The following is a 5,214-nucleotide window of genomic DNA, read 5'->3' on the forward strand; positions in this document are numbered from 1 at the left end:
AGCCTCTGTTAATCATCCTTCTACTCTTTTCCATGAATTCAATTATTTTAATGTTTAGCTCCCACAGCTAAGTGAGAACATGTGATGTTTGTCTTTCTGTGCTTGGCTTCTTTCTTTCTCTCTCTCTTTCTTTCTTTCTTTCTTCTTTCTTTTTTTTTTTTTTTTTTGAGATGGACTCTTGCTCTGTCGCCCATGCTGGAGTGCAGTGGCACAATCTTGACTCACTGCAACCTCTGCCTCCTGGCTAATTTTTGTATTTTTAATAGATGCAGAGCTTCACTATGTTGGCCAGGCTAATCTCGAACTCCTGACCTCATGATCTGCCCGCCTCAGCCTCGCAAAGTGCTGGGATTACAAGCATGAGCCACCGTGCCCGGCCTGGCTTATTTCACTTAATATAATGATCTCCAGTTCCATCCATGTTTTTGCAAATAACAGGATCTCATTCTTTTTTATGGCTGAACAGTACTCCATTGTGTGTATGTACCACATTTTCTTTATCCATTCATCTGTTGATGGACAGACACTCAGGTTGCTTCCAAACATTAGCTATTGTGAACAGTGCTGCAGTAAACATAGGAGTATAGATATCTCTTAGATATACTGATTCCCTTTCTTTGGGGTATATATCTAGCAGTGGGATTGCTGGATCATATGGTAGCTCTATTTTTAGTTTTATGAGGAACCTCTAAACTGCTCTTTGTAACAGTTATACTAATTTGCATTCCCACCAACAGCGTATGAGGGTTCTGTTTTCTCCACACCTCACCAGCACTTGTTATTTTATCCAATGGTTTTGGATAAAAACCATTTTAAGTGGGGTGAGTTGATATCTCATTGTAGTTTTGATTTTTGCTTCTTTTTAAATTATAAATTCCAACTTTAGATCCTTCTTTTGCTGTCATATCTGATCATAAGCTGTTCAAAGCAAAGATGCCACTTCTTGAAGGCTTTGCTGCTTAGAAATTTTTTCTTCCAGATATCCCAGGTCATCACTCCTAAATTTGGCCTTCCATAAAGCCGTAGAGCACAGGACATAATGCAGCCAAGTTCTTTGCTATGCAGCAAGGGTGACCTTTGCTCTGGTTCCCAATAAGTTCCTCATTTCCATCTGAGACTTTATTTCCATTACCTAGTTTCACAGCTGCTTCCACATTTTCAGGTATCTGTATAGCAACAACCCACCCCTTGGTACCCATCTTCTGTCTTTGTCCATTTGCCTTGCTATAAAGGAATATCTGAGGCCAAGTAATTTATAAAGAAAAAAAGGTTTTTTGGCTGATGATTCTGACATCTAGAAAAGTTCAAGATCAGGCATCTGCATCTGGTGAGAGCCTCAGGCTGCTTCTACTCATGATAGAAGGTGAAGGTGAGCTGATGTGTGCAGAGATCACATGGCAGGAGAGAAAGCAAGAGGTGGGAGGTGCCAGGTTCTTTTTAACAATCAGCTGTCACAGAACCCATAGAGTGAGAACTCACTCATTACTGCAGGGGTAGTACCAAGTCATTCATAAGGGATCTGCCCCCACAACCCAAACTCTACTAGACCCCCACCTCCAACATTGGGGATCAAATTTCAACATGAGATTTGGAAGGGAGAAACATCCAAAATATGGTACTCTGTAAAGAACTGAATTAAATGAAAAAGACACATTAAACTAATAGGTTAAAACTGTATTTTGAGGTAAGATATGGATTCTGTTTTCCTTAGCATCCTTTTCTCTGCATGTTTAGATAATTTGAACTATAACAGAAAGAATGAGCTTGGTAAACCTTCAACTCTAAAGATGATAGTGGGCTCCCCAAACCATCTCTCTCTTCCAACTTGACTGTTTTAGGACAGTGGCTCTCGAGAGCAAAGCTTCCAAGCAGTTTAAATATTGCTCTTTATACAAGCTTTTATGAAAAGTTTAGTTTCTGTCATCAAGTAGTTGTTAGAAGTTCAACGGTCCCTTTGTGAGAGCCAACTGAACAGTTCTCAGACTTATATTCGGAGGTAAAAGAGCCTGGAAAAATTAAACCTGCATAATCTTGGTGTCCTCTAATCCCACGAGATTGTGCAATTTTGGCATATTTTTTAAGAAAAAGGGACCAGACACTCCAAAGCCAAGTAGGGGGTTTATACACCCCAGAGAAGGTTCCAAATTTTTCCAATTTACATTCTCTTTGGAAAGCTTCTTAGTTTTTTTTTCCCCTTGATTCTATTTTTATCATGCCATAGCACTGGTTCATGTTAATAAAGACAGTCAGGGACACATGAGTTCTATGGAGGAGAAACTGGGACTTCAGTCCAAGTAACGTTATTTCACAAAGCAATGGAGAAGTGAAACTAGTGCCGTTGAGCCCTTAAGACTCCAGATTTCCTCTCTTTGTGGAGAGGCTTCTGGGGTAGAAATTTTTCATCTCTGTCTCCAACTGACCACATCAAACCCCTCTTTGGGTCCTGTCCCTCTATGAGTAAAATTCAAGCAAATGTATATATCAGATTATAGATTGAAGAGCTAGTTTTGTTTAAGCAACTTCTGTCTATTTACAGGCACACATTTACAACAATAAAGCAATTCCTATTCTTTGTAATCTTTCCCTTGCTCTTTAACTCCTGGAGGTGAGAAGAACAATGCTTGAGGTTAATAAAAAACATCTTTCAAGATAAATTTTAAATTCATGAATCCCTCTACGTTCGCATTTAGTAGAAGTCAACTAATTAGTTTCAAAATTTAGAGCAGAAATAAATCCTTTCTATCAAGTCTCTTGAAGGGATTACTACGAAGCATATGATGATGCAAACTTTCTATTGGGTGCTCATTATCAGAAATTCCCATCAAACAATGAGATAAGAATCTAATCTAATGAGAATCTAATCCAGTAGATATAAGTGCTTAATTGCACAGATTCATATCAAATTGATTTACAAATCTCTTGGCTTTACTTTAAAATCTCTTAGACTTTAAGTACTCTTACCGCAAAAAAAGAAAAGGAAAAAGGTAACTATGAGATGCTAGGTATGTTAATTTGCTTGACTACAGTAATCACTATGTATATATATATTAAGATCAATATATTAAAACATGCTGTACACTTTAAACATATACAATAAGAATGGTCTTTTAAGACAATGCTTCTCAAACTTTGACACGCATATGAATCACCTGGGAATCTTGTTTAAATCCAGATTCAGTAGATCTGGGGTGTGCCCTGACATTCTATATTTCTAACAATCTCCCACGGGATGGCAATGGTGCTTATCTGTGGAGTACTACACTTTGAGTAACAAGGTTTCAAGGCACCTATGTTCTGCATCTTAAGCCTTTATATAGCAAAAGCTCTTATTTGCAGAATGCCTACTATACGTGCATTAGAGACTAAAAGGTTTGATTTATGTCATTTAATCCTCAAAATAATCCTATAGAGCATGTTTGATTATTTTTAAAAATAAGAAAAGTTTGGATTTCAGAGAGGCTAATTACTTTGTCCAAAGTCACACAGGAAGTCAGGGCCAGGAATTTGGACCCAGGCTTTTCTGACTCCAAAGCCAGGGGACTATTCTCTATGTATTATATACAACATCTAGTACACAGTGTTTTGAGACAGAGATGAGAAAAAGTTTCTACCATTCAGAATCAACAGTACAATGGCAGAAATCAGACATATATGTAAAAAGATAAATTACAGTTTTTAAAGGTATTGTGCAAGTATCAAAGAAGTATAGACTACTGAGTTAATTAAATAGTAATAGGATAGGAAAGGATAAAATTAATATATTTCTGTACAATTACTTTGGATTAACTCTCATTAATCTACCTCTTGATGGAAGAAGTGGACAACTATGGGCATTGTAACAACTGCCACATGTAGATAATAGTGAGGAGGCAGTTGGAACTTTTCTGTGAGTTGGGGCTGGGGAAGAGAGAGGGATTTCCAAAGTCCCTTCAACATCTCCACTTAAATGATTATGCAATTCAAATTTTGAACTTGTCATTTAAAAATAATTTATATAAATTACCTGCTCGTGGTTTAAAATATATATAATGGTACAGAGCTATAAAGAAAAAAGTCTTCTCCCCTAACTCCCTTATTTCCACTTTCCAAAGGAAAACATTGTTCTCAATTTTATGTGTATCTTTTCTGGAAGAACTAAGTTTTTCTTACAATTTTTACAATTTTCAATGTGAGCCTTGGTGAACACAAGTTACCTTAAAGAAATGTTCCATATAGGCCAGGCTCGGTGACTCACACCTGTCATCCTAGCACTTTGGGAGGCCAAGGCGGGTGGATCACCTGAGGTCAGGAGTTCAAGACCAGCCTGGCCAACATGGTGAAACCCCATCTCTACCAAAAATACAAAAATTAGCCGGGCGTGGTGGTGTGCGCCTATAGTCCCAGTACTGGAGAAGCTGAGACAGGAGAATTGCTTTTGAACCCGGGAGGTGGAGGTTGCAGTGAGCCAAGATCACACCACAGTACTCCAGCCTGGGAAACAAAGTGAGAATCCGTCTCAAAAGAAAAAAAAAATGCTCCATATAGAATTATAGAATTTTTGTACCTTTTTAACATCGAGATCTAGACTTGATCACTACTTTATTCAATTCAGAAAATATTTATTGAGCATTTATTAAGAGCCAGGTATTAGGCATTTTATACATAAAAACCACTAAGGTTCGATTTCTACCTCCAAAAGGCTCGTAGTTCAGTGACTTCTCTGATCAGGAAAAAAAAATGACTGTGGTGTTGCAGACAGGAAATTACTATTTAATACTGACAGTGCCTTCTTCCTGTTTCACCAGAAGAGACAAAGTTGGAATTTGAGAATATATTCTATTCGGGCAAGTTTCACTTCTCCAGTGATTCCCATAAACCCCTTTCTAGTCTGCACTCCAAGGTAATCCATTTGAACCTCTACTTGGGTCTATTTGCCTTCTTGCAATTCATAAGGACATGCTTTTTTGTATTTACAAAGCTTTTATCTGAATTACAAGATGATCAAGTCAGAAAAACTGGTTCTTGCTGGTCCTCTGACATAGGTCCCTCTGAACATTTAAGGTGAAGAGTCAGCTGCCTATGCAGAATTCATTCATTTACCCAACTCAAATTCATAAAGTGTACCCCACAAAACTGAAATTTGAGTTGCCTGGACAAGAGACCTTCCACACGAGAATAGTGCCTTTTCAAACAATTAACTACTGTGTCTTTATACTTTCAAAACTTTAAGTTTTA

The sequence above is a fragment of the Pongo abelii genome, chromosome X, assembly GCF_028885655.2.
Source record: "Pongo abelii isolate AG06213 chromosome X, NHGRI_mPonAbe1-v2.0_pri, whole genome shotgun sequence".
NCBI lineage: Eukaryota > Metazoa > Chordata > Mammalia > Primates > Hominidae > Pongo > Pongo abelii.